Below are 23714 nucleotides of genomic sequence, written 5' to 3'. Positions count from 1 at the left end.
TAGAGTAGACAGTCACTAAGGCCCTTTTCAAAGGGCCTCAAGAATTTAAAATATCTATTGATCATTTACTGTATTAGTTTCCTGTTGCTGCTATAACAAATTATCACAGACTTGGTGGCTTAAAACAAGATAAATTTATTATCTTACAGTTATGAATATCAGAAGTTGGAAATGAATTTCACTGGAATAAAATCAAGGTATTGTGAGGGTTGTGTTCCTTCTAGAGGCTCTAGGGGAGAATGTGTACCCTATATTTTCCAGTTTCTTGATGTTGCCTGCATCGTTGATCCATGATTCCTTCCTCTATCTTCAAAGCCATCAGCAGAGTATCTTCAAATCTTTCTCTGACTCTATTAGAGACCAATGTAATTCCACTGTGCCCACCTCAGTAATTCAATATAATCTCCCTATCTCAACTTTTAACATAATCATATGTGTAAAGTCCTTTTATCCTGTAAAGTAACATAGTCAAAAGTTCCAGGGACAGAATATGCACATTTTAGGGGGCAATTATTTCCCCTATCACATTTACCATGTCAGTGAGTGACTACAGCATCTAAAGGGGCAGAGGACCTTGGGTAGGGACCATGGAAGAGAGAGAAAGCCGGACAACTAGGTCCTTCACAGAGCAAAAACCTACAAAGACCACATATCCAGTTCAAGTCCACCCCAGGCACATGGCCTGGCCCTTTCACTTGTCTCCTTATGGATATCAGCAAACAATCAATACACATAGTTTTAATTTTTCAAAAAGACAGAAAGAAAAGTCCACAGGTTTGGAATGACTCTTGAAGAAGGCTTAAGAGCCGTTGGAAAATGCAGTAGTGATCCCCAAGAACCAGCATTGGTTCACAAAGATCAGGACCTGACAATTTCACATCTTTTTTTTTCTTTGAGAGGACACTCTGATCAGGAAAATGTGGAGATGCAGCACGTCTGATCTACGCCAAACTATCAATTTTCATAATATCCAGGAGGCAGAATGGAGTAATATGGGCTACAATGTAAGGCAATCTCCCACATAAACAGCTGGCAAAATAATCTTTGCTTAAAGGATATCGATGAATGGATTGGTGTCATCTCTTGAGTAAGTCTGTAGCGTTGGGCCACAGGGCTGAGGTTTAACACTCTCATCAGTGGCTTAGACGAATGATAATCATGCTTGTCAAGGATGGGAAGCCAGAAGGGAAATCATGAACAGAATGGCTTTGTTTACAATACAATTAGATTAGATCATGGGCACATGTGGAGAGCAAATGAGGCTGGGGCCTGATCATCGGGAGAAATGACATGCTCAGAGCTTTGCTTTACATTATCTGTGATATATAAAAGGGAAAGAGACTGAAAGGGAGAAAATCCAAAAACATGAAAATACCAAAGTTCAGAAAGGACACTAGACATTGTCCATTAGAGACAAGAGTAAAGATGTGCGTGCATACCTGCAGATGTGTGAAGGCACAGGGAAAGGAGCTAATGGACATAGAAGCAGTAATCATGGGAGAGAGGAGCATGACTAAGGGGTAAAATTTCAGGGAAGCTAAGAAAGGACAGGTCAGGAGTACAGGTGACAAGCCTAAATGCCGGACAACAGGCGAATGACCATACATTATAGTACAACCACATAATAAAATGTAATGCAGTCATTAAAATGAGGTTCTCCAAAATATTGAATGGGGCTTCCCTAGTGGTGCAGCAGTTGAGAATCTGCCTGCTAATGCAGGGGACACAGGTTCGAGTCCTGGTCTGGGAGGATCCCACATGCTGCAGAGCAACTAGGCCCATGAGCCACAACTACTGAGCCTGCGCGTCTGGAGCCTGTGCTCCGCAACAAGAGAGGCCGCGATAGTGAGAGGCCCGCGCACCGCGATGAAGAGTGGCCCCCGCTTGCCACAACTAGAGAAAGCCCTCGCACTGAAACGAAGACCCAACACAGCAAAAATAAATAAATTTTTTAAAAAATTGAATGGCATGGAAAATGTTCAATATAATATTAATTTTTTTAAAAAGTAGTATTCAAACTAATGTACAGTAGAATCTCAACTTTGTTATTTTTTGAAAGCATGCCTAAAAGAAAAATTATAAAGAAAGACCTCAAAATGTTAATAGCAGCTGTCTATTGTGAGTGATTTTATTTTCTTCTTTCACCTCTTCACATTTTCCAAATTTTCCACAAAGGATATGTCTCACTTTTAAAATCAGAAAAAGAATTTCAGAGTATAGGTAGAAGTGTTGGTACTTAGGAGGAAAGTTGTCTTATCATGAAATGAAAGAAGGAAGGGAAGGGAAGGGAAGGGAAGGGAGGGAAGGAGGGAAGAAGGAAAGAAGGAAGGAAGGAAGGGAGGAAGGGAAGTAGGGTCACTGAGGGAAGTCATGCTAGACAAATTTCTCAGTCAAATCAAAAAGTCAATATTCCTTAGAAAGCATTTTGGTAAAGAGGTAATTTCCCCCTTGAGTAAAGCAGACATTTTCATTTTTTGTTCATTTTAGAGTTTGAAAACCTTTTAAATGAGAAATGTCAGGGGAAAAAAACATGCTAAAATTAACCTGCAGTCCAACTTTGACATCAACTCAACAAAAATCATTAGGATCCAGACACGAGCCCCTGCAGGAACCAACTACCTATGTTGTTACTAAAGCAAAGTAGGGCAGCCCTCCTCACTTTGCTGGTGACTATTCCCAGGCACCATAACATCAGCTGTCACTCATGGCAATGTATCTGCCCAGCAAATTAAGCAACCAGCAGTAAGTAACAGTCCATGGTCAAATCTGCTAATGGTCAGATGGTCAAATCTGCCTCTGCTCTGTCATCTGAAAAATGAAAATATACTTTCAACATCTGAGAGGAAGGCAACGATACTCAGATGATATAAACACAGAAAGGACTGCAGTGCTTCACAGCTATGCCCAATTAATCCAACAGTCTGTCACTGGCACCAGTAGGTTATTTCCTACTAGAGCTTGATGGTTTTCTCCATTCTAAACATTCTAATTTTCTGTCAGAATGGCCTCTCGGGAGATCAGTGGGTCCAATGCCATCCTTTTACAAGTAAGGAAACTTGAGAGATTAATTGACTTCCCCAAAGCCTCACTGCTGGCTCGTGGTAGAGTCAAGGAGAGAAACCAGGCCCACAGACCACAGGCTGCCTCTTCTCTCTCCCTCACCCACTGCATCCACACTTGGGAGAAAGGGGTAGCAGGATGGCAGAATGAACAGCACCACACATCGTCTGGTGGAATTAAGGACGATATCTACTGGGACTGAAGAAAACGTACCCAGGAGAAGCAGGACCTAGGGATAAAAGAAGAGGTGCCATCCACGCGAACCTCAGTCCTGATGTTCACAGTAAAACTTGGTAGATAAATTTATCTAAACACTATCTTTAAAAAATTTATAGCTTGATCCTGTATCACCTCCATAATTATAAAGCCACCTATTTTTACCACCAGTTTTACAAACAGAGGACCACAGCTCCTTTCTGAGAGCCAGTGTCCTGACATTCTCATCAACCTAGAGTACAAGCCAAAATAAAACCTCCCTGAACACCCAATACTGATGAACTGTAGCCCATACATCAAAACTCACACACTGAGCTCATCGCCCAGACTGTATTTGATGCAACCATGAGAGAAGAGAATGAAAAGCCTAAAAATATAGACACAAGGGCTCAGAAAGCAGCTGTCAGTGTAAGGTAAGCAGAGTATTAAAGGAAAGATACTATAGTGAAATTGAAGGCATATCATTTCCTTGTTGAGCCTCAGTTTCCTCAGCAGTAAAATACAGTTAAGTAATTCTTTCACTACAGGATAGTTTTAAAAATAAAAAGAGATTATATATGTTAAGCACCTGGCATGGTATTTAACATATAGTAAGTATTCAGTAAAGGGTAATATGATTATAATTATTGAGGGTAATAATTATGGCATTAAGAAAACAAGAAAACTGGTAATATTTTTTATTTCTATATTAAAATTTTATGGCTCCCTGAGGAAACTTTTAGTTACCAAAAAAACCAAACAAATAAAAACAAATTCATCCAGGGTGACATTCCTGAAGAAGATTAGAGAGAGATTTTTTTGTTGACCCATTTAAACCCCAACATCAAATGGTATGTTCATGGACTTTCTCAAATCAGAAAGTCCTAGGGTAGTAAATCTGAATGCATTTTCCTTCAGAGTGGCTGCTTCTTGTTTTTCTTCCCCCGCAGACAGAAGCAAGCTGCTGACAGTGGCAGTTACCTGTAGACAGTCCACACCTTGTCCCAGGCCATCTAGACCAGCTAGAACACGGAGGGGAGCAGGTTCCACTACTCCACTGACTTGGTGCTTCTCTAAAAGGTACTCGGGAGGCCCAAGGAGGAAAAGGTGCTTTACTTCCTCTTCAGGATTTTATTGACAGAATCAGGTTCAAAGTAAAGAAAGACAATGACATCCCTGATGCCCTTTCTCTGCCAAGTATATTAAGAGGCTAAACAGCAACTTCATAAAGGCAGCTCCAGGGTATCTGGGAGGCTTCCTCAGCAAGCCTGCAGAAACACTGCAGTAAAACCCTGCATTGCACTTTTCCACACAGACATTGAAAGCTCTTTAGAAAGCTGCCTATTCGTCACGGCAGGATATAGATGACACTACTGCCACTTAGAAGACTACTTAGATTTGAGGTCAGTGGTAAAATGGAGTTAAATGAAGATATTTTCTACAAAATGCAGACCAAGGTATCCTGAGATATTGTGTTGTGAATCAAGAATCAAATTGCTAAAATCCCCAGCCTTTACTTCTCCTAAGCTGTTTCATGGTGGCCACAGGGCACAGCCTTGAAAGGAGCGCCCACCATGTGCCAGATGTTCTGAAGGGAACACAACACAAGTTAATTCACTCAATTTTCACAATAGCCTTGCCAGGAAGGAATTTCTATATCCATTCTAACATTAGGAAATGGAGGCTCAAGGAGTAAATACGTTGTCCGAGGTCCCATAACCAGCAAGTGGCACAAGTAGGATTCGAACCCAGGCATGTCTAGCCCCATGCTTTCTCCATACTGTCACATTGCCTCTCCCACTACCAACCATATCTAGCCACTAAGTCCCTGTTTCTTTAACCAATTCAACCAACATTCACAGCATGCTAGCTGTGTGTTGGGCATTGTGTAAGGTCCTGGGAGGTGGGGGACACAGATGAGAGAGAGATGAACCCTGACCTCCAGAAATTCAGTCAAGTGCTGGAGGCAGACATGTAAATAAATAATTACAATTCAAGACTTTAAAAATGCAATTGGAAGTAGAAAAAGAAGAGAAAGAGACTTTTAGCAAAACTTGAGGATGTTTGATTTCCAGCCCATTGCTCCTCCCATACTTACCTGCCATTAAAATACAGAACATTATAGAACGTCAATCTTTTGAAGAAAATTGGAGATTATGTTGCCTAGTCTCTCATTCTGCAACTGAGGAAATTAAGCGTAAAGAAGTTGCTGCCTATCTCAGCAACTGAGGGGCAAAACAATGACCAGGACTCAGGTTTCTCAACTCAGAGTCCAGTGGTCTCTTCAGTACATCAAACGCCATCCCAGGTCATCACTGACTCAGAGATCCAGAAAAATTTTGTGGGTAGCAGCCCATATATTTGGTTTGCTCTTTTTTCCATCCCACCCCTCTCCCCAAGGGACAATAAATAAGCTAAACTTTGGGGGCAGTATTAAGAATGATAACCTATGAATGAAGATAAAATATTTGGAATTGCAGCAGTATCTCGGGGCGGGTGGATGAATGAAGGATGGAGAATACAGTACATAACCGTGCTAAGGGTACTGTTCACAGTCAAAGTAAAATTTTCAACTACCTTGCTTGGAACCCTTTTATTCTTCAACTACTTTTGTCTCCGTCCTTTGAGGTCAGGTCTGCACAGTGTGAATGTTTTGCCCACGTGAATTTAACTTGTTTTTGTTAAATGCACAGTTAGCACCCACTGGGGTAAAATTCACACCTCTCTGTGTTCTAGTAAGACAGTCCTTGGAGAGTATGTGGCCGCCATGGGTATGCACCTTGAAAACCTCCAACCACCCCAGCACCTGCGCAGAGAGGCCCCAGTCTCCACATTCCACACTCCCACTCAGCCATGACTGAGTGTGGCAGGGATGCTGAGATAGACCCACTCCTGGGAGGCACAGAACTCCTCTGAAGCCTGACTTAGGCTCAAGCACTCTCAAGGACCTTCTTGAATATTCCTTAGACTCATGGCAGTCTAAGACCTTTCCATCCAACTTCCCCTCCCTCTCTCCGTCCCTTGGGGTCAGACTTGCGTTCTGATCTGACAGTTCTCCTAGACTTTCTGGCTTCTTCCTCATTTTTCCTCACTGGCTTGTCCTCTAATAAAACTCTGGCATATTTAATCCCACCCTAGCATCTGCTTCTTGGAGGTACCCAGGCTAACACAAGTTAACAAGGGAAGCACACAAGACAAATCAGGACAGTACCAGAAATTCCACCACTACAGCACCCTAGATCTTGGCCCCTGTATGGTCTGAGTTGTATCTCCCCCAAAATTCTAACCCCCAGTACTTCAGAATGTGACTATATTTGGAGATAGGGTCATTAACGAGGTAAGTAAGTTAAAATGAGGTTATTAGGATGAGCCTTAAACCAATAAGACTGGTGTCCTTGTGAGAAGAGGAGATTAGGACACAGATATGCATAGAGGGACAATCACGTGAGGACACAAGAAGGTGGCCATCTGCAAGCCAAGGAGAGAGACCTCAGAAGAAAACAACTCACTGACCCCTTGATAGCAGACTTTTAGCTTCCAGAACTGTGAGAAATATATTTCTGTTGTAAGTCACCCTAGCTGTGGTACTTTGTTATGGAAGCCCTAGAAAACTAATACAGCCCTCTTGTATTTCATGGCCTGAGTTTAGGAGGTGGCTTCCATTTTCTTTGAGACGGCTTTACTGTTTCTCCAGGCCAGTCCTGTGTGGTGGTCCCTCACTTAGCTAACAGGGAGCTCCTTCGATCTCTTACACATAGAAGACACAGACAATACACCCAGCATTCTGATAACAGGATTTCCTATCAAAGGGCCCTAATGATCTGTCATATATTATGGATAAGAAAATGAGAAACACTTCATCCACTGCTTCTGTCATTGAGGAGTCTACAAGAAAGTTAAGAATGAAATTCAACACCATTCTGGCAGAAAGCTTTACAACAGAAAAATATACCAGGGCCGTAGGAAGCTGGGTAAAAACTCGCAATGGAGGATCAGCAGTTAAAGCAATCCTACTCCTTCTGAAGAGCCATAGGAAACTCATCTACTTGATTTCAAAAGATTCCAGGATTTCTGGAGAAAGCAGCAAAGCACAGCTCTGAAGAGAAGGAAGTTCTCATCCACCCAAGGCTCCTGTCATGGGACTTCATCACTTTCCAAAATGATTCTGAATTCTATAACCTACCCATACCTACAAAGGAAAACATAAATTGGTACGAAATTTTGGTTAGTCTTTTGGAATATGCTTCTGCTGAAGAGTTCTAATTTTGCTAAGGGTTCCCTCAGAGTGGTTGGATAAAAATTGATGGCTTATTGGTAAAGATTTCTTTTGTACGTTTTTCCCTTTTATTCTACTGGTTATGCCCTCTCATCAAGGTTCTCAGTGGCTATCAAACAGGGTATGGAGGATGAAAACCAGGTTCATTCATGCTGCTTTTATCCCAGTCCTTCCTGTTTTGAGAACCCCAACTTCTGACTATACTGCTCTGAATCTCTACTTCCCCTCATACCCTCATGAGCTGCCAACCACCTCATGCAGGAGAATGCCCTCCAGAGCCACTCATCACAGTTCTTCTGTGGAAATCATCACCTCGTTGCCTTCAGGTTCTGTCTCAGAGGGATTTAGGGAGATGTTGCTTTCGTAGCTGGGCTCAATAAAGGCTTTTATGAATTGAGAAAAAGAGGTGTGCATATAGATAAAGAGTGGAAAGAAAAAATTTTAATAAAAATAATTCTGTGACGAGATTAAAGCTGTGTGTGTGGTTTTGAAATTTTCTCTAATTTATAAATTACTATAAAATCAAAAACGGATAAGTAAGTGTAAAATAAAAATTCACCATTACTGACTTGATTCTTCCACTGAGCCAAGATTGAGTCTAGAATTTTACTAAGACAAAGTCCAAAATCTTATTTCTGCCTCTGGGTTTCTTTTTCAAGGTCTGTTCCCTCCACTTTGCCACTCCCTCTCCCTCCTAATTCTTTTCTCTCTTTGTATTTGAGGAGAATTGAAGAGAGCTGAGATACGGTATTAGGAATATCCTTGCTACTCACTCTCCCTGGAGTGCCCTCTCCCACCACCTTTGCTCAGTAAGGTCTTCCCTTGCCACCCCATTAAAAACTGCAAACCATTTCCAACCTCAGCACTCCATAACCACTCTTTTGCTTTATTTTTCTTAACTCTAATAAATTTATTGAGAACCAAGATTTTTCTATTTTTTCTACTGTAACACCTAGAAGAGTTTCTGGAACATTCTTAGAGACACAGTAATTATTTGTTGAATGAATGAATAAATGAAGAAATAACTTCCTGGTGTGGGAATTCTGCTTGAGGCTAATTGTCTCTTTTTAACACCTCAGACATCATTACACATGGACCACCGTATAGCCACTTGCTGCTGGAATCCCATCACTCAGCAAGGGACTCTCTTGGGTGAAATGCTGGCAATCTACCTCAAAACCAGCCACCTTTCATGATAGCCATTGGATCCATAAGAAATGTATGCATCAGTGGCAAAGATGCATTTTCTCTCTTACTAATAGTTTTATTTGAGAAAGTGACCAACAGAGAGGAAGATTATACTTACTAACCTCCCTTGCAGCTAAGAAAGGCCATATCACTAAGTTACGGTCAATAGGATGTAAGCAGAAGTCTCATAAAAAATTTTCAGGAAATATTCTTAAATTAGAGGAAAACACTATTCTTTATTTCTTTCTCCTTTTTTATGGCCAGAATATGAATGCAATACCAAGAGGTTGAAGAGATATGCTAGACCATGAGGTAGAAACCTCACGCCAAATATTTAAATCAGTATGGTAGAAGGAGCCCAAATCCTTGATTATTCTGGGCCACCTGTACTGACTACCTATATCTATATTTTTTTTCTAGAAATTTATCTATTTCATCTAAATTTTAAAATTCATTTGCATAGTTATTCATAATATTCTCTTATTGTCTTTATAATATCTGTAGGATCTGTAGTGATGTCTTCTTTTTTATTCTTGTTGCTGATTATTTGTGTGTTCTTTATTTTCTTCATCAGTCTTGCCAAAGTTATATCAATTTTATTAGACTTCAAAGAATCAACTTTTAGCTTTGTTGCTGATTCCTATTGATATATTTTCTATTACCATTATAATTTATTTTCTTCTATGGGGGAGGGGAGTTACTTACCTATTTTTTCTACATTCTTGAATGTAGGAATATAAATCTTTCTCTATATACTATTGGCTACATCTCACAAATAATCATATGTCATGTTTTTCTTATCATTCAATCTATTTTCTAAACGCCAATTCACAGTTGTCTTGTGGGTTATTTAGAAGTGTATTTTTTTAGTTTCCAAATATATAGGGAAATTCTTTCTTGTTTTTATTTGTAACAAAATTGTATCATGGCAGATTTTGTATAAACACAATTCCTTGACAGTGCTGGCTTTCCTCTTCCATCAATTAGAGGGTGAGTTTTTGTAAATATTTTGTATGTGCTTAAAAATCTGACTTTCTAAAATATTGTTCTATAAGTGACCTCTGACTAAGGTTTGTTCAATGTGTTATTCAACTCTTTTAAATTCTTACTGATTGTTGCCTGATTGCTCTATCAATTTACTCATAGATGTGTAGTAAAATTATCCACTATGGTTGTGAATTTGCCTACTTATCCCAGAAGTTTTGACAATTTTTACCTTATATATATTAAGATTATGTTATTTGGAGTAAATAAATTTAGAAATGTTTTATATACCTGATGAATTGTCCTTTTGTCATTATCTGGAGATGTGTTTATTTCTAATAACGCTTTTATTTCTTTTCCAGTCCATTTCATCTGATATTAATATAGCTAGTTCCATGTTTGGTTTTGGTTTTAGCTTTTAGGGTATATCTTCTTCTATGATTTTAGTCTTTCTGAACCTTTATATTTTACTTGTTTCTCTTGTACAGAGCATACAGTTTCTTTTTAATACAGTTTGCTAACTTTAATTAGCATATTTATTTATACTTAACATAATTACTGACATACTAGTATTTATTATATGCTATTTGTCCCGCCTGCTCTACATTCTTTTCTCTTTTTTTCTTGCCATATTTGAATCAATTATATTCATTCACCTTTTTCCCCTCCACTAGTTTTTAAGCTATACACTGTTTTTTGATTCTTTCAATAATTACCCTTGAAATTATGGTATGTATTTATGGCTTACCAAAGTTTGGTGTTAACTAATACCCTGACCTTCATCCTAGACAATGCAAAGACCTTGAAACATTTTAATTCTGTTCTCTATCCCTTATCTTACACCTACTTGTATACTACTGCTGCCTTGTGTTTAATCTTGTTGATATTTTTTAATTCCAAAAGATATAATGATGATGATTGCTTTATATAGCAATATTCATTACCATATACCCACATACTAACATTTTTGTTCATCTTAAATTCTTCTTTCATCTCCAACCTTTCATCTGCCATCATATTCCTTCTGCCTGAGGTTTACTCCTTTGTATTTCCTTTACTGCTAATCTGCTGATGACAAATTCTCTCAGTTTTATGTTGTCTGAAAATGTCTTCCTTCTCCCTGGGTATGTTGGTAGTTTTCGTTTTTCTGCGTTTTGGAGATATTGCTCTATATTGGGGCTCCCACTGTTACAGTTGGGAAGTTAGCTGTTGGCCTAACTTGCTTGTTTCAAGGTAATCCATGGTATAACCTTGGTCTTTCTTACTATGATATGTCTGCATATGGATTTCTTTTTACATATTCTGTTTGGGACGTATTCGGCTTCTTTAAAGGGTGGTTTGATGTCTTCCATCAGTTTTGAAAAATTCTCAGCCATTATGTCCTCAAATGTCACCTCAGTTCCATTAGAAAAATATGATAAATGCAATATTTCCCTGCCCTCTTTCCAAGACTCAGTATGATTGTCCTACCTTCTCACTGTACTCTCTATGTCTCTTACCCTCTCTTCAGTGTTTTCATCTTTTCATCTCTCCATATTTCATTCTGGAAGATTCCTCTAATAATCTTCAATTTACTAAATCTCTTTTCAACTCTATCTAATTGTCTGTTAATTTCATCTGAGTTCTTTATATTGCTTAGTGTATTTTTTAGTTCTAGGATTTTTACTTGGTACTCTTTTCAACTCTATTATGTCCCTTTTTAGAATTTCCAGGGTTTTTGCTAAATTTTCTGCATTATGACTTCCTTGGAATAACTTCCTTATGTTTCCAGAGTAAATAGCTGTTTTACACTCTACGTCTGATAATTTCAATATCTATATCACTTATGTGTCCATCTAGGTGTCTTTTATTTTTGTTGATTCTTGTTCATGGTGTCTTACTTTTCTCCTGTGCTACATTATCTTTGCTTGTGTGCTAGAAATTTTATTTGAAAAAAAATTATTTGCCAAAATATTTTGAGAACTAACAGCATGCCATCTTCTTAGAGCATTTTTGTGTGCCTCTGCCTATCATCAGAGACATTAGAAGACTGCTCTAATCTAGGTTGAAGGCTTTTGAAATTCTGAGACATTGTACAACCCAAAACACTGCACTAATTTTTGTGCAAGGAAATAAATTTCTGGTTTACCTCTACTCCTAAGGTGTAGCCTTTGGGGCCCAAGCATAAACCAGCAGTGATCCACCAGTGTACATCGATCCCCTCTTTTTCTCTCACCTTTAGAAGCCACCAAAAGTACAACTCAGTCCCTCTGCTCTCCTTTGAGCTGAAAAGTAACCTCAGGGTAAAAGTGATCTGGTATTCCTCGTTCACCTCTCTAGGTCATAGCCGAGTTCATTCACTATCTTGTTAGCTCTTAGATGATTTTAAGGAGAGTTTTTTTCCCAACTTTTTTAGTTACCTTTAGTAGTGGCGGCTGGTCCATATTGCCTAGTCTATGATTACAAAAACTGGAAGTCCTTTAAGTTGTCCAGATTTATAAACTTTATTTATATGAGAGAAAGACAAGCATCTAAATTTTTACACTATGACTTAAGTTTTCTGTCACCTGCAGCCAAATCTTAATTCCAAAAGCAGGATTCTTATCACACCACTGTTGTAGCACACTATTCCTTTTCTAAAGGGTATTCTAGTTCACTGTTTATATTCTCTCTCTCTCTCTCTCTCTCTCTCTCTTTCTCCAGTATTTCTTTCTGACACTTTCTCTGTACTCAAACAGTCACCAGAAATCAGATAGCCCAATGGCTTTGATACTTACATTAAAAGGGACCTGACTTGGCCTTTCTCAATGTTATAGGTAGTTCCCTTGGGACATCCTCCCACGATTTGGGGAAGATAGAAAACATCTTCCCACAGGAGAGAAGGAGAAGAAGAGGAAAGGGATGTGTTTCTTATCATAAACACTGCACTCCTCTAAAAGGAGGCCTCATCCCCTCTCCTCAGTCCTCTTCTACATGTACCTGAAGTGAAATTGTTACTCTGAAGACATGCTGGCCTCAGTAATTCACCATGATCTTCTAAACTTAAAATAGATGGCCCTTGAACTTAGAATATATGGGCTTAATGCCTTTTGTGCTCAGGTTTGAACTTTAATCACAATTCTAAAAGGAAAAATCATACTCTATGGCCCACACCATCCTGCTACACTCTAAGAAATGGTGTGACATATTCTCAATGAACTTGAAAAAGTACACAAAAATATAACGGTTATGTGGGTACTCACACATACTATTTTCAGTGTTTTCTTATTATAAAGATTGCCATTATTAGAATTAGCTATTTTCATTTTTTTAATCTGCAGTTTTTCACTTTAATGTTTTCCTCCCAGACCAAAACAAAGTAATTGCTTTAGATGCTTTGAAATTACTGTACTTTTCAAATATTTATTCTTTTCATACAATTAACTCCTCTCTCTAATGCTAGCAAAGCTTATAATGGTCTTAGCTGGATCTCTCAGAGTCCCTGAAGCCTTGCCATGCTCACAACCTCATTCTCTCTTCTGAGGGTCTTAATCTCTTGGCAGAAGGGCAACTCAAAGGAAACCTTAGCATGCCTAGTTTAGAGAGAAGGAAAAAGGGAATTAAAGGGGAAGGCTCCAATTTGCTACAGAGAATTGATGGAAATGGGTTTTTCACTTGTTTGTTTTTAATGTTCTATTTAAATAACAAATGGCATGTCTCTAAGGAGTGATCCATTGATTTGTTAACCCACTGGGGTGGGTCACTTTCTCAAATTCTGGACAGTAATTTTTTTCTGGGGGGTGGGGAGAAGTCAGGGAGGGGGTAGGCAAGGAGAAATGGAAGAAGCCAACCAAGAAGAGAGCCAGTATATCCTGGGCACCTGTGGATGGGAGGAGTCAGAGGGAAAAAAGACCAGAGGAAGAATGGTACATAAAATTGAGGCTGGAGATGACACAACAAAATCCTATTGCTCACTCAATTTGGTCCAGACTGTCTGTCTCCCAGTTCTTCAGCAGCACCACCTTAACCATCCCTTACAGCCCCCTGCCCAACCAATACCCTATCTACTCTCAAGAAGACCTTGTCTCTTTTGCGACAACAAAAATAGAGGCCATCGATGGAAACCCCCTCAACTCCTTGGATCCAGCCTACAAATGTATCTGCTCTAGGCCCACCCTGGCTGCCCTCCTTTATGTCACAGGGGAAGAGGTACTCCTGCCCCCTCTGGGGTGAACCCTACAGCTGTGCTCTAAATCCATCCACTCCCTCCTCTTCAGACCCTTTGTCACTTTGTCAGTCTCAGGATTGAACGTTTAGATGTGCTCAAGTCTTTGCCATCTTCAATTAGAAGAAACCCTCTTGCTATAAATCCCGTTTATCTACCACCACATCTCTGTTCTTTCTTTCGTTGCCTGAGTTCCTCAAGGCCCACTTCTCTTTTCCCTCTCTGCTCCCTTCGTGGGCTATCTGCTTCCACTGCAATGCTCAATTATACACACACGAATGACTCTCCCCTGAGCTCCAGATTCAAATATCCACTTACTGGTCACTTATATTTGCATTTCTCAAAGACATTTTAAACTCCAAATGCCCTACTGGATTTACTACTATCTTCCCAACTCTCCAAATCTGGGTCTCCTACTATTTATTCCCCTTTTCAGTAAATGATCCCAAAATCTCTCCAGTCACCTAAAGCAGAAATTGAGGCTCTTTACTCATGCCTACCTTTCCTCAACCCCACATCTCATTAATCTTCATTTCCTATCTCCCAATCTCCTAAACATCTCTCAAGTCTGCCTCTAGTTATCTTCTTTCGCCACCAGCCAATAACCACTGGCTAATCTGCCTGCATGTAATTTACCCACCCAATCCATACTCTACAGCAGCCACCAGGATCTTTATAAAAATGCAAATCTGAACCTACCACTTCCTTGCTAAAAATGGTTCAGCGATTTCTTAATGATCTTAGGAAAAAGAACTTAAAATAGTGTAGTAACAGAAATCCTATTTTGAAACACACACATACATACACCTACACACTTCTTTTATCTTTTGTCTTCCCCCCCAAAATCAACTTCTCCTTAGATGGCCAGAACATCTATCTGCTAGGAAAAGATTAGGACTATAAAGGAAGAATGCCAAGGGGGAGAACGGGGTTAGTATCCAGATTTTGACTTTCAAAATGAGGTTTTGCTGCAAGCCAATAGCCATGCAAGGGAAGATTTTCTTAATTCCTTTATCCTCTCTTTTGGCTTAATCCAGAATCAAGACTGGCTGCCCAGACCACAGGGTTCTCCACAGTACAGAGAAGGTTCCCCTTGCAAAGACCATTTGGAGGACAAAACAGAAATACAACAAGAGTTGGGGTGAGGCTGAGTTATCCGGGAGACAATTGCTGGACTCTGACCCCTTTGAGGAGGGAGGGAGGGAGAAAGAGACAGAGAGAGAGAAAGAGAGAATCAGGGAATGGCCCAGCTACAAGGTACACAGGCAGCAGACTGCAGCTATGAAGAACAGCAGAGCAAACAGTGGCCAGGAAGACAAGGGACACGGCTATAGAGACCAAAAGAGTCAGAAGATATTCCAGGTCACGACAGGGTTCCAAGGTCCCTTTTGTAAAACTAATACGAGTACCAAGTAAAGCCAAAACCCACCTCAATACTCTAAGCAGCCATCTTGAAGAGTTGCAGGTAAGGGCACCTGAGTCTAAGTATGTTTACTCAAAAAGGACAATTTATATTTCTATGTTACACTACGCTTTGGAACTGAAATCTTTGCTCCTCAGCAGATGGAGTTTCTGAGAAAGACAAACTTAGATAATGATTCCCCCCACAAAGAAAAAGGAGGAGGAAGACGAGGGGATGGAGAAGGGAGAGGGGAAAAAAGAAAGAGAAGATGACAGGTGATATAAGGAGAAGAGGTAGAGGAAGGGGAAAAGGGAACGGGGAGGGGGAGGGAGCATGAGATGTGGGAAGAAAGCATCATTGCCTCACAACTGGGATGCACCTCAAGTCAACTTGCACCTCCACTACAATGTCCTGGAAGCCACCATGCTACATCTGCTGTCAGCCCTGCCAGCCATTCCTCCTTCACTGAATTCTCAACACACACTGGCCTCTTTTCCTTTTCTCAAAACTGCCCTGGTCCCTCTCACCTCAGAGTGCTTCCTTATGCAGTCTATTCCCTCTGTCTCAAATTCTCTTCCCTCTTCCGACCACCACCCTGTACCCAGCTAACTTGACTCTGGCCCCTCCATCATTTTCCCAAGGAAGCCATACCTGTACTTCCCTGGCCCTGGCTGCCACCCCTGCTGGCCCAGAGTCCTTTATGCTATGGTCTCACAGCTCTCTTCCCTGATGGTAATCACAGTGCTGTTTGATTGTACCACTGATTCTGCCTCCCCGATAGACTATAAACCCCACGCCGGCAGGACTATCTGTTTTGCTCACCATTGCATCTCCAGTGTCTAACACACCATAGGCAGTCAATTAATCTGTGTTGAATAAAGTAATGCTCAGTAAGTGAATAAATAAATGAATAGCACCATCTGCTCAAATATGAGATGGGCTGCCTTGTGAGGAAAGCACACCCCATCCTTGTGCATTCAAGCCCAGTGGGATGACTGCCATCAGAGATGCTTTAGAAGTGATGCCTGCACTAGATAGATGGTTGGAGTCTGTACCTTCTCATCCACCTCAGAAAGCTCATGTTTCTCTGTATTTAAGTGTCCCGAGAGCTAGGAGGACATGCTATGCAGCTTCCTCTCGGACTATGAGAGTGCCCAAGACACACGGGCCCAGTGTGTGCCTGAGACCAGAGGAGAGCTTTCTCCAAAACAAGATGAAGGGAATGAGCATCTGTCTGTGCCCCTGGTGGCTTTTCACGCTGGTCACCTGCAAGATGGGGTGACAGTGTGATGGGACGGAGGGAATACCAGTGAGAAAGATCTCATAGACCTGAGTCGATTGAATTAATTTAAAAGGCACAGACACACTACTATATATTAAATAGATTACTAATAAGACCCGCTGTATAGCACAGGGAACTCTACTCTATACTCTGTACTGGCCTATATGGGAAAAGAATCTATTGATAAAAAAGAGTGGATATATGTATACATATAACAGATTCACTTTGCTGTACACCTGAAACTAACACAACACTGTAAATCAACTATACCCCAATAAAAATATTTTAGAATAAAAATAAAAATAAATAAAAGCCACAGAGCAGTAAAGTGACTCAGAGGGTAAACTCCAAGCATTTGTCCGCGTGACTTTATTCCCTGCTGACTGTAAGCTGTTTTGCAAGAATGTGGACACGGCAACTGCACTGCCCACTACCATGTTTTGCATGGTAGATGCTTAACATACATCCAATACATAAAAGCGAGTGGACCAACCTTCATCACTGAGGGTTTGTTGTTGTTTCCTCATCAGCTGTTGCCGTTGCTCAAGGTGGCTGTGTGTGTTTTGTGCGCACGTCTGTAAATGGAGTGCATATGTTTGGATGGGGATGGGAATACAGAATTGAGGCACCAACTCGTATTCAACATAGCAAATGTTTTAAGTCAGAATCAGCAGCAACATAGGTGCTACACATGTGATGTGCAGAGAAAGACCCTCTTACAGGCATAGCCCACTACCCAAGCCCCAGTGCCTATATCTGTATCTGAAAGGCTAAGACGTTTTTTTCCTCTGGGTCTTGAAATATTTTGATTCTGAAAACCTTTATTAAAATGAACATGCTTTTGGACAGGGAATTATTTCAGCTTCTATCATTTTGCATTTTAGAAGGACCTGAAACATCAGACATGAGATTATGAGTGGAAAGAGGAAGGATAAGAGGACAGGAAAATCATCAGAGAGAGAAGCTGCCAAAGGTGATCTTGGTCACCTTTAAACGTCATTTTCCCAATTTCGCTTGGGAGGCCCAAGGTACAGCTGCCCCTCCTCAAAAGAACACACTGCAGATCTCTGAGATAAATGGATGAGCTCAGGTTAGCTTAGATTAGAAGAAAAAGTGCTAGACTCCCTTGATGTTTTTCTGATCAAGGACAGCAAGCCACATCTTGGGGGTTCTGTGGCATCAGACTGTTGCAGCCTGGGCATCTCCTGGATGTGGCAGCAGATTAGGCCACCCACGTATTACTGGAGGGGTGGGGTCTGCATAACTGCTCCAGAGAGCTCAGGACCCAGGCAGACCCCGCAGAGAGCCTGCAGAGTGCAGTGTCCAGTTTTGGGAGGACCCAGGGAAATGGGTATAGAGACAGAAATGAAGGATGGAGAGTGGGAAACAAAGAAAGAGAGAGAGAAAGAGGAGGGCAGGTTAAGCGTCTGGAAAATTATCGCAGTCTCACAGCTTTTGCTGCTTCAACGCGTGGATGAGTCATCAGCTGGTTGCCTAGGCGACAGCTATTTTCCTCCTGCTGCTGATCAATTTCATCTGTACAAAAGTCCCCTGAAACTGTTGGCTGTGAAGATAATATACCGGAGCACAGAAAGTCCTGTCAAACAAGGTCTGCATTTCAAGTATTCTGAGCCAGACCTTGTGTGTCCTTAATCATCGACCTCTGTACCCCACCCCAGGCCACAACCCCATTCCCTCTCTCTCTCTCTCTCTCTATCTCTCTCTCTCACACACACACACACACACACACACACAAATGCTCACACAGACACCCGCACAGGGTGATGGGCCAGGACAGGGGCAAAGGCAGGAGGAGACTGTCAACTGCCTTATCCTAGTCAGCCTGGAGATCATAACGGCGACCTCACTGTCTTCCCTTAGAGACACAGTGGGTATGTGGTCATTCTCATTGCATTTCTCCAAAAACTTCCCTGGACAATGAAATACAGCCACAGAGGGCAATCAGGGACAACATCCTCTGAACTATGCCCTGAGGTCTGCACCCCTGGTTTCAGAGCAGGGGAGAGTGGCTACCGTCTCCACCCTAAGTCCTCCCAACGACATCACTGTCTCCTTTCCCTACATTATTTTTCCTGTTAGCATTTGTCACTACCTACTACATACTAAATATGTAATTTTTTTGCCTTCCCCACCAGACTGTATGCTGCTTTAGGGCAGGAATTTTATTTTTCCTACTCACCATTGCATTCTTATCTCCTAGCCTAGCTCATCATCCTGCACATAGTAAGTGCTCAGTAAAAGTTTGCTGAATGAATGAATGAACAGAAATGTTCATTAGACTACCTCACAGATAAGGCCACCCTAAAAAAAATTCAATCAATATGACCAAACGCCCTTCTGAAAGGACTAAAACCCTTGAGACTTCTGCGTTACAGGCAAGATAACACCCACATTATGACAAATTAGGAAATTGTCACAGTTTCTGTGTTTTTTCCATTCTACCTCCACCATTTGGGGCATAAAGAACATGAGGAAGATCTTATAGATCCCATAGCACAAAGCTGATAGAGCTGCCAGGCCTATTTACACATTACTAATAATCACTAAGGGCTTACAAGGTGGCAAGCACATTACATGCACTTTTTGTTTTATTCTCACAACAACCCACGTGGGAAATATTTTATAATTCCCATTTTACAACTGATGAAACAGACTAAGAGAGTTTAAATAACATGCCCATGTTACACATGCAATATATGATCACGATTCAAGCCCAGATCTGCGTTCTCAGCTGGCATCCAATATTGCCTCTCTGCTTATCACAACTCTCCACTTGTCACTCTTGCCCTTTGGGTGACATTTTCAGCCCTATTTTTCTCCTTCAAGCAGACCAGGATGTCAATTTTAGCCTGAAGTGTTTTGCACTTATACTGTGCTTCCTCATTTTCCAAGTATCTTCATATAAGTTATATCATTCGAGCCTCAAAACAATCCTGTAGAGCAGATAGCATCATTCCCACATTTCAGATGTAGAAAATGAGAAAAGAAAAAAAAAAAAAAAAAAAGGTTAAGTGACTTGCCTGAAGTCGTTTTACTAATCAGACATGGGACTTGCACATTGGCACTCAGATGGTATTCCCATTCCAGCCCAGATGTGCTCTGGAAAAGAGCATCTAAGGGCCCTCCCACTGTGATTGGCCCTGGGCCCTGACCACACCCTAATTTGTCTCTAAGCCCCCACCAAACCTCAGAGCTGTCCCAGAAAAGCCTCAAGTTGGCAAACACTGATCCACCTTGTCAGCTAATCTAGACACAGCCTGCTGGGGAACCTCAGGGACCTCACCCCAGAAAAGCAGTCTAAGATTTCAGAGGAAATCTGAATATCTAAGAGTCCAAATGTCATAGCTTAATTTAGAAAGTGATGCCGGATACTTGTAACTAATTTTATCCTCACTCTTTCCTTGTCCTGATCCCCTTGCTTCAGCCCGTTCCCTACCCACCCCCTTTCCCCTTCAAAAAGAAATAACCTTGCCTCACCCACCATGAAATAAAAATGCTTTAAATGGTAGCTTTATAGACATGATTCCGAAAAATAAGTTCACAGGAGATCCTTACCAGTTCTTCCTGAAAATAGTGCCAGGTTAGGAGGGAATGAGTAATTGGAAGAAACAGAATTAGAAATTTTAATCCAAACTCTTGTAAGATGTCAAGGCTAGCCAGCAACCAACAAGCACATAAAATGAAACACATTAATGATCCACAAAAATGGTGAGTCTTGCCTTAAGTGGTTTCTGTGAAAAAGTCTACTTGCCTGCCTTAGCCATTCTTCTTTTTCAGTATGGCTTCATTTCTCTAGGACTTGTTGGACAATTTTCCTGTCTAAATGAAAGCCATGTTTTTTCTTCCATGTCTGATCCCACATGTTTTGTACATGTGTCTGCATGTTTGCGTCAGTGGGAGCTGGACTGAGTGAGGACCTACCACATTCCAGGCACTTTCCATATGTAAACTCATTTATACCTCCAGTGGGTCTGTGATTGGAGTATGATTGCCAGGATTGTTTTCCTTTTACAGATGAAGAAACTGAGGCTCAAAGAAGTTAAGGAATTTGCCTAAGAAAATACAACAACAACTAATAAAAGTAATCACAGCAATTGACCTAGTATAGTAACTGGATATCAGCATTATCAACAAAAATAAAACAAAAACACATCCACACATTTGCTTGTTACTTTTATTTCAGCACAAGACTACTTTATTCAATGATTCTAATTGAACATTAATACTAAGTGACCAGGGAGATAAAACTATGTTGAATCCTTAATGACCTCTTTCCCCACTGATGAGATCAACAATGACAATGAAGTGTTCATCCTAATTTTGTTTTGGCCAAAATTTATTCTCACTTTTTAACCTTCAAAAGCACTGTTATATGTCAAAGTCATTTACAAATCAAGTCAGAAAACTTTTAGATTTTTATATCCACCCATCCCCTCAACTATGAGGGCAGGGTGATACCTATTTGTTATTTTTCCAGAAATAAGTCATTACATTAATTCTAATGATGATATGAAGCCATATTAGAGTATTTGAACAATCTACTTGAAAAGTAGATTGCATGTCCACTACAGCATTATTTACAACCACCAAGATATGGAAGCAATCCAAGTGCCCATCAATAGATAAATGAGATGAATGGATTAATGAATGAATGTGTGTGTGTGTATACATACACACATACATATACACGATGGAATATTACTCAGGCATAAAAAATGAAATCTTTCCATTTGCCACAACATGGACAGACTTAGAGGGTATTATGCTAAGTGAAATCAGTCAAACAGAGAAAGACAAATACCATATGATTTCACTTATATGTGGACTTTGAAAAACAAAAGAAATGAATAAACATACCAAAACAGGAAAAGAGTCGTAGATACAGAGAACAAACAGGTGGCTGCCGGAGGGGAGCAGAAGGAGGGAAAAAAAGGTGAGGGAGATAAGAGGTACAAACTTCCAATTGCGAAATAAATGGATATGAAACATACAGTGTGGGGAGTACCATTAATAACTATGTAATACCTTTGCCTGGTGGCATATCATAACTAGACTTATCTTGATGATCATTTTGAAATATACAGAAATATCAAATCACTATATTGTACACTAGGAATTAACGTAGTGTTACAGGTCAATGATACTTCAAAAACAAACAAACTCATAGAGATCAGATTTGTGGTTACCATAGGTGGGGGGAGGAGGAATTAGATGAAAGCAGTCAAAAGGTACAAATTTCCAGTTATAGATAAATATATTTCCCATTTTTTGTGTGTATGTTCCCATTCATTTTGTGATTAATTTATATGGGCATTTCCCTGAAGAAAATGCAAGTTTTATTAAATATAAATGGCATAAGTTTGCTATCCTTAAAATATTAGGATTTTAAATATGGTGACCTCAAGCAGATCTGGGAAAGCTCAAAGACAGGACAAAAAAAAAAGCGAAAAAAATCACTGGAAGCTGTGGTCTTGGCTAGGTAGTATTGTTAGAGCAAAGGACATATGTGGCCAAGTGAAGAGTAATGAGATTACAGAGGTAAGCAAAAGCCAAACCTTGAATGGCTTTACTAAAGAGCATATCCAGAAAAATCCACTAGAGGGTTTTCATCCAGAAAATTACATGGTCAATTTGGAAATCGAAGTTAAAAACATGACTCAATCAGCAGTATGATGCTGTACTGGAGAACAGAAAACACTGATGGCAGGAGGAATGTTTATAGTGACCCAAGTAAGAAGCGATGAAAAACTAATCTAAGGCAAGATCAGTGAGGATGGAGATGTGGTAATGGATACAGGAGAGGTTAGAGAGAAAGACTATAGAAGGAAGTACAAGTAAGTAAAAAGAGCCATCCTTGAAGATGACAACTAAGGGGAGGCCTAAGATGCCACTTAAGGGGAGAAGAAACGTAGGAGAAAGTGCATGTTTGGCCAGGAATTTAATATATTGAATGTCTGATTCCTCTGTACGTCCTAGTAGAGCTATCCAGTAGAACTCAGTGGTATTAGAACATCAGAGGAAAGTCTGGCTGGAGATAATTCATACTCGTCAGTGGAAGTTGAAACTGGCTCTAAATGAGGTCACACACCATCAGGGTACAGAGTAAGAAGAGAAACATTGACATTTAAGTGGGCAAGTGTAGAGGCTTCAATGAAGGAGATAAGCTTAGGAAGGACCCACGAAAGAGCGACACCTTGGAAGTCAAAGGGAAAGAGAATTTCAGAAAGAAAATGGTCCACATGGTTAAAGACTGCAGAGGCTAAAAAGTGCCCTTTGCTCTGCAGAGCACTGGTGACTCAGCTTCAGTGCAGTGGGGAGAGCAGAAGCCAGAATGGGGCAGGTTCAAGAGCTGGGTTAAAGACTACAAATACAACCGCTGGTATTTTAGTGTTCATTTTCCAGCAAACAGTTCTCAATTTTTTTAATTATAAAACAACATACCAGGGCTTCCCTGGTGGCGCAGTGGTTGAGAGTCCGCCTGCCGATGCAGGAGACACGGGTTCGTGCCCGGGTCCGGGAGGATCCCACATGCTGCAGAGCGGCTGGGCCCGTGAGCCATGGCCGCTGAGGCTGCGCGTCCGGAACCTGTGCTCCGCAACGGGAGAGGCCACAACAGTGAGAGGCCCGCGTACCGCAAAAAAAAAAAAAAAAAAACCAAAAACAAAAAAAATATATACCATATGATATAAAGTTTGGAAAATAAAGAAAATTGAAAACTCACCCATGATTTATATATCTTGACAAAACCACTGTCCATGGTCAATTTTCTCCCAAACAACGTGAATATGCCTCACTTTCAAGCACCATCTCTTAAGAAACCTGAAGGTAAAAACCTTCAAAAAGCCCTACATGTCCACAAAATCTATTTATAGTTTCCCTCAAATATTTCACTTAATTCAAAGCATCTTTGCAAGAACATGGCACTAAGTAACAGTCCTCAAACTTAAAACTGGGGCCATGTGTTGTTCATAATATTTCCAAACTTAAACTTGTTTTCAGACCCTTTAGAAACCTAATTCCAGAAGAGTCTGCAATCTGACTCTTCAAGAGTATCTATACTGGGAGCTCAGCCAAGCTCAGAGGTCCCAGGGCTCCTCCCAAAATGTGCAAGTTGTTGTGGATT

Source organism: Phocoena phocoena, chromosome 1 (assembly GCF_963924675.1).
Source record: "Phocoena phocoena chromosome 1, mPhoPho1.1, whole genome shotgun sequence".
NCBI lineage: Eukaryota > Metazoa > Chordata > Mammalia > Artiodactyla > Phocoenidae > Phocoena > Phocoena phocoena.
The sequence above is the reverse complement of the archived record's forward strand: the minus strand, read 5'-3'. Positions refer to the sequence as shown.